Raw genomic sequence first — 12473 nt, 5'->3', positions numbered from 1 at the left:
CTCATGTTCAGGACCAAGTTCGGTTTCTTGCTCTCTTCATGATATTAGGGTGGCAACAATGCTTTGTTTCTCTAACTACAACTTTCAGCTGAATGAAGGAGCTCTATCAATGTACTCTAGAGGAAGCTATGTCAACCCCATATGGGACGGCTGCTGCAATGCTTGGCCTGTTGCAGGGGGAGGCAAGTGGATCATAGAAGGCTTCCAAAAAGGAGGGATAATAGAAGCAAGAAGGAGGGAAGAGAGAGACTGACACAAATAAAGTGGGGGTGAGGGGGTGAAGACGAGAACAAAATGTGTTAAATCCAAAGGAGAAAAAAAGGCACTAAGAGTGGGATTGGAGAAGCGTGAATGATGATAGGTTATTATGAATTCCAGCCAGAACTATTAATGCCCAGGTCTTAATCCCAGACAATGTCTCAGTGCTTGGTGCCAAATGGCTCAATTCTTCTTTGGCCTAAGAATTAACCAGTTAAGAGAGAAATATATTTAGAGTTCATTTCCTAGTTGAAAGGAGTTTTAAAAACTCACCCTGTTATTTTCCCTTTATCCTTCTAGTTCCCCTTCCGTTTGAAGGTGTGTGCATGAAATGATTACATAAAAACCCTTGCTTAGTTGGTGTTTGCTCACCTACACTGCTATAAATATTTGTCATGTAATGATGGATTATAGGTTTTGGATTGTAGTCCTCTATTGAACAAGGATTTTTTGTTTCAAAATTTTTATGTGCTCATCTCTAGATTAAATGAATACAGTGAGAATTAACAGGGTGAAATTGGCCTGTTCTAACTGGGTTAGCCAGAGTTGTGGGAAGAATTTTTCTTATTATTTAGTTGACTGCCTGAGGGTATAGTATGTCAAATTGTAAGTCTGGTCTCCTAGTTATGGGGAGGCCTCTTTCAGGAAGGCCAAAACAGGTGTAGGGAAACAAGTGTGTGAAGGAAAATATTTTAACTTGGTTGAAAAAAATCAAAATCTAGTACTGCATATTCAATAGATAGATGAATCCTCATTTACTGAGCCCAAAGCAAAAGAGTTGGCAACAGTAACTGAGCAGAAGTGACCCAGTAAAAGAACTTAGCAGATATCCCTGTCCACGTGTTAAACAAATAAACCCACAATTTCCAAAACAAACCAATAAAGACCATGTCCTTTCTCTTTGTCCTGCCCCACAATTAGAAAAAAAATTGTCATCACTGGTAGGTGAGGTCCAACACCCTGATTATGCAACTTGTTCTGCAGAGGTATACCCCTGCATTCATGTGGGGCTCCAGTGAAGTGAATGGGACTCTTGTGTGAATGGTGGGATCCACTTGCTCAGCAAAGTTGTATTTTAGGGGAGTCCAGCTCTCTCTTTTTACATGCCTGACAGATGCTGTGAGAAGTTGTTAGTCAGATGTGTGTACAGTGCTCTAATCATGTTAGGTGATATAAAAGTGTTTATTAGCAATATTGCTTGGGGAAGAATGGTATGATATATTTGGAAAACTCAGTTCTAGAGAATGTCCATGCCTTAATGTTACCCCAACTGAAGGGAGTCCAGGTGAAATTCGGGACTTTTATTTTTAGTACCTGTATTTACTCGTATTGTATCCATATTAAACTTGCATTGTAATCCTCTTCGTAAAGCTCCTTGACGGCAGCCAGTGTGACTAGAGTATAGAATGTTTGGTCCAAAGGTGAATAAGCATGTTGTAATTTTTAGATTGTTACTGAAATCCACTGCAGTGCGTTTCTCTGTTGATGGCCTTCTGATTCAGCCTAGGACTCTTGAGTTAAGCTCAGACTGCAGTGTAGAGAATGTTACTGTCTTTTGTAAGAACTGCATCTAATCATTTATTAAACATATATATTTATTTATTTTTGTACAGAGTGACCTGACGATCTCTGTTGTACTCTGAACAAGAGAAATACACCTTTGTGTTGTCCTGCTTAAAAGCAGGTTTTATATCCCCTTCCCAACATTTTTCGATAGTGTTTGAAATCACTTGATCTCCATTGAAAGATGATATGTGTCAGTTTAATGCACAGTTATAACGTGACACAACTTGTGAGGATCTCTTGTTATACAGCGTATCACAGATGTCACATACATTGTACTTACACTAGACACTGGCATGTTTCTTTGGTAATCCTGTACAATGTATAAATATGAGTTCAGTAACGAGTTTCAGTACAAAAAACCCCTTCAAGTTAATTTGGTTCTCTACTTTATATAAGCATGGCTTTAGTTTTTCCAACTCAAGATTTTATCAAGCTTCACTGGTGTTTTTCTTAAAGTCCCAGGCCAGCTCCAAGAGTTATGTGACCGCATGAGAATCTCAGTTTTCATTAAAAAACTAAGCTTCTAGCCCTTGTGGTTGTGGAGAAAAGCTTGAAAACATGAAAAGCTCAAAACCCAGAAGTCAGATAAAAAAAGAACTCAATATTTTATTATTTTTAAAAGTCTCAGGATTGTTTGAATGATGGGAGTTAGCAATATCAGGATCTTAGCTACAGAGACAAATTAGAAAAATGTTAGATTCTGGAAACTACGTACATTCTAGTTATTTCTATAAAAACAGGTTCTGAGCCAGATTCTACTCTCTGCAACACAAGTATACTTGAGGTGCAGAAGTTAGCACCATGAGTTTTAAATTTACATCATACTTGATAGTGGTTAAAGTTATTATAGAACAAATTATATGATCATTTTAATTTTGGAAATTTCTTCTAACAAGAAAAACTTTGGGCAGTCTGTCACTGTCTAGGCAATAAACTAGCCATCTGAAATTATTTATGGGTAGATTAATGAAGCACTGTAAATATTTAAGTGTGAAAATATAGTTGCAGGCACAATTTAGATTCCAATCTTTAGAATTGTGGTCTCAAGTGTGCATAATTTTTATACATATGACTTGTTTCTTCTGATGATCTTTGATGAGCCAAAAAGAAATTACGTTATTTTTGGTTAATTGTTTTGCTGCTGCAACTATTATAATACATGCATTTTTATGGCACTTATTATAACATAAGAAAAAAGCAGGATGATATACTTTTAAGGTTAACTTCTTTTCACTATCAGCTATATTCTTTTCTGGATTGTAAATAATATAGTCCACTTTACTCTGTCATGAATTCTGATTTTGAGATAGAACAACTCCTCATGTACTCCTAATGCCACTATTCTGAATTCCATTTCTGTAAATGAGAGTACAAATAATTAAGCATTTTTTCTTTCATGCCCAGTTTTCTGGTCTCTCTCATTCTCTCTCTCTCTCACACACATCTTTAAATACAATCTGCAATTATTACCTTAAAAGTTTTAATTAATTGAAATATGTATTGACTTCTATGAGAGCTGCATCTGTTCATCATCTGTGAGAAATCAAACCACATGCAGTAGGTGCCTAATTTTAGGCAACCACATTTAGAAACTTTGGCCTCAATTTTGACACAACTTTATTTAAAAAAACCTACTTTTCCCTCTCCAGCCCCTTCATTTTAGGTAAAAATGTAGTTTGGAGATACTGAAAGGAAAAAAATCATTAAGTTTTTGAAGAATGCTGGTGAGGAAAAAAATAAGAGACCTTGTATCATTCCATGTTAATAATTTTCACTATCCATGCGGGGGGGCATGGATCAGCGTTCAAGTCACACTCCTTGTCAGTACCCAGCCTGGGCTGGGGAAACTAATGATCCAACCAGTGGATCAAATTTGGTGATGAATCCTTGGTCATGCGCCACCTGAGGCACATTGCGCATATACTAGGAAGACTATCCATACTTTTCCTCTGCAATAGTTCTGTGTTGCCCCTGATCAGTTAGTGTAAAAGAGGGGTGTCAGATTCATTGGGTGACAAGGGCTGAATTACCTTGTCAGTCCGTCTGTCCACTAACTTACCTTTCTGTGCATGTGCATTCCCACTATGACCACCTTCCCTCCCTGCCCTATCTTTTGTGAATTTCTTGCCTTCTCCTTATGGAGACTTACACTCCTCTTCTTTCTCCACCCCTTTTCCCCACCCAGTTTTGGGCAAGTTGGCTTTCCTCTCTGAGCTTGCTTGCTACCTATCCTTTAGGGTGCTAGTGCTGCAGGCTCAGCAGTGGCAGTCGGCAGCGGAGAAGGAGACTCTCCTCTGATCTCAGAGCAGCAGGAAGCAGTGATTGGTGGGGAGAAGCAGCTGAACCTGCTTCTGTTGGGCTCAGAGGCACCAAGGATGGGGAGGGAGACATTGGGAAGCAGCTTTCTCTTGGAACCAGAGCTGGGGGAGCCCAGGTAGTGGCAGCTGCTCAGGAGATGGCTCAGCTGCCTGTGACCAATTGCAGCTCCCTCTGCAGCTCTCCTGCCTTATAGATCTGTAATTCACTTATTCCTTCCTTGCACCCATTTAAAATATGTTTGGCTCATCTCTTCATTCTCCCAGCAGGGGCAGAACTCAAATAGCTCAGTTATAGAGTTGGTTGAAAATTTTCTGTTGGAGTGTTTTCCTATCAGAAAATACCAATTTGATTAAATAAAAACTTTTGTTTGAATGTGTTGATTTCATCAAAATATTATATGGGAAATTATCAGAATGTTTCATTTCAATTTGATAATTTTGACTTTTATATTTTATAATAAAAGTCAAAACAAAACCTTTGGATCTTATCAAAATGAAACATTTCTCTGAAGATGAAATGAAATTTTTTAAAATGTTTTGTTCAATGAAAAATTCTGAATTTCAACTTTCCATTCCATTTTGGGATGAAATAAAATCTGGAACTCTTAGAATTTCTCATGGGATGGGAATTCTGTTTTTCAAGCAGTTATACTCCAGCCTGTGCTTGTTGGCACTGCTACCGCTATACTGATTGCTGGTCACTGATTGGTGAAAGTGGTTGTTCCTGAGTGTAGATGAGGACTAACTCTTGTCCGTGCTACTTTGTGTATCTGTTAGAAGGAATAGCTTGAGTGGGATGTAAGGGTCACTCTTGTCTGCACTCTCTTTCTGCGCATGTTGACTCTGGGAGCTGAGCTGTGATTTTATACATAATAGCTCTTCTCCCTATTACATTGCACAGCCATTAGCTGGCAAGACTGGCTAGCTACACACAGAAAGAAAGTCCTACATCCCTTTCTTTCTTTCTTTCTTTCTTTCTCCTCCCCTTTTATAGGCTACTGTTTTCAAAATTCTGGGATGAGGGCTGCCTGACCCTTCAGCCATTTCTAGTTTTATTCTAATTTCTCTTTTACCAGTTCTGGTGTCACCTTTTATTTGTTTTAAGCTTTCATGTTCTTCCCCCAGGAAACTTCTTGATTTCTAGCATGTTTTGCTCTAGCATGTTTTCCCTAGTGAACACTAAGACAAAAAAGTGTTCTTTAGTTCCCAGCCATGTCTGACCCTCAGTTCCTCTCAGTGGCAGTTTTTTTTCATTAATCTCGCTCCTTATATATTCATTTGTTAAATGTTCATTTTCACAGTTCATTTTCATCTATGTCTTTCATGATCATTTTCTTATATTCTTTTACTTTTCATTTCTCTTGCAGTAGCAACCCTATTACTATTTCTCATCTTTTCTTTTATTTCTCCATGGTCATTAATATTGACCTTACAGTTCTAATGTATTATTTTCTCAGAAGAATATCTATTTGTTGGGCTCCCTGAAGTTAACATTAAAAAAAACTTTTAATTTTCCCTCTGGATTGACTTCAGTAGAACTATTCATGTACTTACAGCAAACATGCATGTGCTTAACTTTATCACACTGCAAAATCATATCTAATTTGCATCCTCTGTTGTCCCTAGTTTCTTTCAGATTCACTGGTTTCCATTTTTTATCTCCCAAAAATATCTGAGTTTTAATTATTTTTTATTATTTAGATACGTTAGTTTCTATTTTTCAAAAACAAATATTTTGTTATATTTTTGCCCATATTTTTAATATCAGATTCTTTATATCATTTTTCTGTCATGACTGGTATTACTCTATTTTAAATGATTCATGAAAAAATCAGACCAGACATAACACAAATCTTGTTGTATCTCCATAGACAGCTGTTCTTTGCCATTTAAGTCAGTGGGAGCCCTGCACATCCTTTCATGAGCAGAATTCAGTTTTTAGTCTTGTTCTTGAGATTCTCAGCTAATTGGCCTCTTGCACATATGTACAGTAATCACTTAGACTACTTTGTCCAAAGGGCAGTATTTTGTGCCTTGGAGGTAGCTGATAGAAGTACCCAAAGAGTACATATAAAAATGTGCCATACTTGGTTTGTGTTCCATGGAAGTCTATAAAATAAGGGGTAGAATGAGAAGACTCATAATCAAAATAGGAGGCAAAGTAATTACAACTAAATAACTATATAGTTCTCAAAACTATGCTAGGTATTTGCAAACAAATGAGAAGATTCTCTCCTTGCCTTGCAGACTTTACAATCTAATCTGATTTAATCATGATGATCTGTTTGGGGCTTTGGGGGGCTGTTGGTTTATATATGCAATAAACTAAATATTGGTCTTTGCTTCATTATTTCCACAATAATTTTGAGAATGAACAATCATAATGTAGTTAATCTGCTATTCTTTCTTGTTTCATGTGGCCCTCCAGTGCAAAAATCATTATCAGCCATTTGAGATGAGATGATGATCAGCAAATTCAAGTGCAATAGGGCCAGGGACAAAACAAGAGAAAAGATTATCAGAAGCTCAGGACTGTGCTTTTGATTCAAACGTTGGCTTTGGTTCTATTGCAGAAGTCTTGGTTTATAGCACACTGACACAAACTTGGCAAAAGTCTCTAGCTGTCAGGGGCGGCTCTAGGTATTTTGCCACCCCAAGCATGGCAGGCAGGCTGTCTTCGGCGGCTTGCCTGCGGGAGATCCCTGGTCCCGCGGATTCAGCGGCAGCCTGCAGGAGGTCCGCTGAAGCCGCAGGACCAGCGGACCCTCCACAGGCATGCCGCCGAAGGCACCCTGCCTGCCTCCCTTGCGGCGACCGGCAGAGTGCCCCCAGTGGCTTGCCGCCCCAGGCATGCGCTTGGTTTACTGATGCCTGGAGCTGCCCCTGCTAGCTCTGCTCCTTCCATGCTGGTTTGTGAGCAGTACATTTCAAAATGCTAAAGGTGAACTCCTGACTCTAGTGAAGTCAATGGCAAAACTCCCATTGACTTCAGTGGGGCCAGGATTTCACCCAGACTACAAGCTGTAAGGGTACTTCCTCTGTTTCCCAGTAGCTCCCCGGCCTGTGTTCTGGTCATCACAGCCCCCTTTAGCATTTCCTTTTGTAACATACTCTTCTTTTAAGCTGTTGAGCCTAAATAGGCTCAGCTCACCCAATCTGTTGCCTCTGAATCCTGTCTGGGAATTAACACCCTAAAATCCAAGTCCAGTATGTGTCTCTGTAGGGCCTCCTCAGTGCAGGACCCTTGTCTATAATCAGCTATCCCACCATTGCTACTCCTGATGGAACTGAATTGGCATTAGCAACATTAGGAAAATGTTGCCAAAATTCCTGGTGGAGATACAGCCTAGGATCATGTTTACAGTGGGAAAATGTATTAGACATTTTAATTAGTATATTAATAAATATGATTTTCTTTGATTATAACCATAGGGTTGCCAACTCTCCAGGATTTTCCTGGAGTCTCCAAGAATTAAAGATAAATCTTTAATTAAAGAGATCTCCACGAATTTGTCCAACCAAAGTTGGCAACCCTATGTAACCATGACAGTAATTTTTTAAAAACTTATTAAGTGGCCATGGATAACTCTAGGGTAGGTTAAGCACAATGACTAACATGTTTTTTTAAACATGACTTGTCTATTTCTACACTAGGGGTGAAATCATGTTTAACATCAGGTTAGATAAACATTAGTTAAATGCTTGTAACAAGATACATGTTCCTAATGTAGACATGGCCTAGGTGGGATTTGTCAAAACTTTTCCCTTCTTCTCTGAGCTCCATTGCTTATTGGGGAGCCTTCCTATACTAAACATTTACAATGTAAAGTCAATGCTTTTTAAAAAAAATTTTTTTAAAAAATGTATAGTGTATAGATCTTTCTTCCTCTGTGTGGGAAATGCATCTACTGTTAAAAATCAGCTCTCTAGACTTTTCAGCCTCCAATCTCTCCATGTAATTTTGACAGTACTGTCTCCGTCACCTGAAAGTAATAGTTACCAAGCTGAATTCACCCTTGATGTAAGCTGGCACAACTCTCCATGAAATCAGTGGATGCTGTGTCAGCTTACCCAACGGCTGAATTTGGCCCTCCCTATTTTATTTTCTCCAAAGATGATATATAGTGTGTAATTGCCATGTCCAAGGCCTACTTTGGAAACAGAAGGGGTAGCTCTGTGATGAGTGACAAGCTATTGCTAAGCCTATGTTGTTTCTGTGATGTATGCTTCAGCAACTTCAGTGCAGAGTTGACATTCGCATCACTCCCCATATTGAAAAGCAGTTAGAGTCCAGAGTTTTAAATACAGATTGCATGGTGCACAGATGGATAGTGCACATCATGGACTTCTTTGGTTTTCAGTGGTGGTTCATCTGTTAAATCCTAATTCTTGTAGTTTCTCACAATATTTAGAAGATATTTTAAATAATAGAAAAAATCTGTCCAAGCCTTTTGGCATTCTCTCAAATAAGAAACCATGGAGTCAGGTCTTTGAGAATTCACAAGTGGGCACTGCAGAAGTAATTTATAAGCATAGTATTGGCCCTCCGCAGGTTTAATGACACACCTACCCTCTTTACACAGTGGGTTACACAAAAGTGGCATGTTACAGGTCATTATTTCCTAAGGCCTTTAGACTTTTTTTTTTTATATAGGTCAAGAAATTTTCTGCAAAGCTAAAAAAATGCCCAGAAGTGTCTTTGTACAGGGGTGATTTGAATGCTAGTCACATAACAACAGAAAGTCTATTGGACAAGTAGCTGAACTTAAACTTTCATTTTTTTCTGAGTCCTTATACCCATGCTTTGATCTGAGTAACTTATCAATTCAAAGACAGTTTAGTTCCGAAAGAAACAACATCACACTTCTGTATTTACTTATGAGAATTTTTTTTTAAATCAGGCAAAATTTTAAGACCAACAATGATGGCAGTTTACTTTCCCACTAGCTTTTTATATATCTTAGATTAATACCTTTTCCTCCCTCTCAGCAACAGCTGTTTTGTGCTTTGCTGAATCAGTGTGTCTTTGGTGAGTAGTAGCTCAGAAATGGAGACTGTCATTCCCAGCAAATACACTAATCCTCACATGGAGTTTGTAATGTATGCAGCATGTCATATTTTCATCTGCCTTGAGATGCAGCCAATAACAATTTCATATGGATGCTTGTGTGTGTGTGTGTGTGTGTGTGTGTGTGTGTGTGTGTGTGTGTGTGTGTGTGGTTAAATGTGAGTTTCTGATAGGAGCCTCTCTCAGCAGTGAATACGCTGCAGCTACTTCATTCATTTTGATATTTCCTGTACCAGCTTCTCTTAACACCCCCAGTATATGGGGAATACAAAGGCATGTCTGGAATGGGAGGTGGACAAAAGGGGGCCATTTCTCTTGGTCCTCTACTGGTGTAATGTGACTGCATGCTAGTGGCCGAAGTTGGAGTACACCCCCTATTGCTCTAACTTCTGCTAGGGCAAGGTGGCTGACAATCATGGAACCACAACTGGCTCCCTGTTTCATCCCCACACACCCACACCCTCTATATCTGAGCTCTCTGCTAGAACGAACTGAAGAACTGAGCCTATTGTGCCTTGACAAAAATTAAGTAAAGTACTTTGTTTACAGGTGGCTCATTTGGGAAATATTAACATACTCAAACATGTACTTGCCCCTGGGTACTGCCGGACTTACCGGTACTGCTGGAGTCCTGAGGGGGGCATGGGCTCATCTGGAAGAGGCGTGGCCTCTCAAGATTTAAAGGCCCTGGGGAACCAGCTGTGGCTGGGAGACCTAGGGCCTTTAAATCAACCAGGGGCTTCCAGCTGCAGAGGTGGCTGGGAACCCCCCGGGGCTTAGGGGCAAATTAAAGGGCCCGGGGCTTTGGCTGCCAGGGGGAACCCTGAGCTTTGCGGGGCTGGGGCAGGGATTTAAAGGGCCTAGAGCTCCTGCCGCTGAGGGAAGCCCAGAGTCCTTTAAATCCTGGCCCCAGCCCGGCTGCCAGAGCTGTGGCCGGGATTCAAAGGGCTCTGTGCCGCCCGCAGCCACAGGGAGCTTTGAGCCCTTTAAATCCCTGCCCCAACCCAGCCGCCGGAGCCGCGGCCGGGATTTAAAGGGCTCTGGGCTGCCCGCAGCTGCGGGGAGCTCTGAGCCCTTTAAATCCCAGATGCGGCGGGGATTCAAAGGGCTCTAGGCTGCCTGCAACGGTGGGGAGCTCTGAGCCCTTTAAATCTCAGCTGCGGCTGGGATTTAAATGGCTCAGGGCTGCCCGCAGCCCTGGGCAGCCCAGAGCCCTTTCAATCCTCGCCGTGGAAGTCAGTGCAGTCCAGCACGGCGTACTGGCTCTTGCTGGTACGCCGGACCGGACCGGCTTACTTTCACCTCTGACTGTATGTAATGTGTATGTGTATGAATGTGTCACAAACAATGCAACTGCAGCCTGCCAGTGACCAGCAGTGACCCCAGAACCAGTCCCTGTGGGCTGTTGCCTGCAGAGAGTCAGCAGATGCCGCTGGGCTGGGTCTGCCAAGGAGTAAGTAACCAAGGCAAAAACCACAGCCAGACAGCCAGGGAGGGAGCTGGGTGTGGGAGGGAGGGGAAGTCAGGAGTGAATGAAGGACAACTGGAATAGCCTTCATGAAATATACAAGATATTTAGAGAAAGTGTTGTCAATTTCAGCCTCTGCACTCTGCAGGGAGGACAAAACAGAAAGAGATCTGAGATTGCACCCAATGTCCTAAGGACATTTCATGTGTTTAAATCAATATATAAGGAGGGCGGACTGGAATGAAAACTACTATTTCTTTCAAAGGAGGCACAATAATTTCCTTGAATATTCAGTTTTCCCCTCCAATCCCTTTGTAATTTTGTCTATGGGGGGTATTTGCTTTCCCTGTGAATCTTTAGTTGCTTTGGCAAAATTGCTTTGCCCAAAATCGTGACACATCTTTCCACCATGTTCTCCATGTTTTTTGTGTTGTTTTTTTTTAAACAGTAATATTTCAAAGAGGATCTGCAAGCAGTTTGGACATCACAACCATGATCCTCTGCTAGGGAGGGAATGGGATAGATTTGAACTTGGAAATGGTTCCTGATTTTGATTGTGTTTAGGAGATCCCCTCATCCCGAGGGAAGAAAAGAACTGCCGCTGCCATGGTCACACATACCCAACAACAACTGGGAGTGAAATTAACAGGGATGCCATAAATGCCTCCTAACTCTGGGCACTGAACTGCACAGGGAACAGCTGAGTTTAAACTGTTCTTTTGCAGGCAGCAGCAGCAGGCATCTCAGCCAGTGTCCCTACTGCAAGCTAGTGCCTAGAGGAGAACCCCTGCTGGGAGTGGTGGGGGGAAGAATGCAGAGCCTTGTCTGCAGCCTGGCTGGAGGAGCTGGAGGGAGGAGCCGAGAAACCAATGTGACAATGACTTTTCCCCTTCCACTTGCTTGTATTAGCTCTGGATTTAAGCTGTGCAGCCAAATGCTTGTATTTGTTGTATATATTAGTACTGGAGAGATCCCCTCATCCTGGGGGCAGAAAAGGACTGCCCCTGCCATGGTCAAACACACCCTCCCCTCAACCCCCTCCCCCCAGCTACTGTGAGTGAAATTAACAAGGATGCCAGAAACCTAGCCCTGGGGGCTGAACCATCAGGGAACAGCTGAGTTTAAACTATTCTTATACAGGGAACAGGCTTCTCCCTCCCTCCCTCAGTCAGTCTCCTTTTCTTACCTGTCCTCCGTACTGGCCCGTACCAGCTTACTTTCACCTCTGCCCCCAGGAGTTAAGATGAACGGTGTGGAGGGGTGGAAGGGTCTGAAAAAGGGATATGAAATGCAAGATGTTTGAAACTGTATTGGAAGCTACTGACTTCAGGCAAGTCATTTTACTTGGAAGGTTTCAGGGTCACTAACAGCATATATGTCAATTTTAAGACAGCTAATTTGTCTGAAAAGAAACGGCTTCTTTCAGTGAATGACAGGAGATAAGAATCCAGTATGGCAAGGAATTGGCTGATGATGGGAGTAGTAAGAAAATTTAAATCAGACTTAGAAAAAAAAGTAACATTAAAAAAATCACTGAAACCTATAACCAACATATTTAAAGATATTGGCTGAAGAGTTCGCTGAGGAAGTAATATTTATATTGAACAAATCTTGGAACCCTGGGGAAGTTCCAGAGGCCTGGAAAAAAGCTAATGTTGTGCCAACATTTAAAAAGAGTAAAAAGAAAATATAGGCTAATTAGCCTGACTCTGATCCGAGGCAAAATAGATCCATGTAGGTCACCCTTACAGAATCAGGGACTGTACTTTGCAAAGCAGTGACTGTGAAAGTAACT

General features: G+C 41.2%; 1 protein-coding gene across 2 annotated transcripts in view; it reads left to right on the top strand.

Annotated features, from left to right (window-relative positions):
• USP46 (ubiquitin specific peptidase 46) overlaps window positions 1-12473 on the top strand; it is a 33983-nt gene that overhangs the window by 2699 nt on the left and 18811 nt on the right. The gene's annotated exons all lie outside the window — the stretch shown is intronic.

Source organism: Gopherus evgoodei, chromosome 5 (genome assembly GCF_007399415.2).
Source record: "Gopherus evgoodei ecotype Sinaloan lineage chromosome 5, rGopEvg1_v1.p, whole genome shotgun sequence".
Lineage (NCBI taxonomy): Eukaryota > Metazoa > Chordata > Testudines > Testudinidae > Gopherus > Gopherus evgoodei.
The sequence above is the reverse complement of the archived record's forward strand: the minus strand, read 5'-3'. Positions and strand labels throughout refer to the sequence as shown.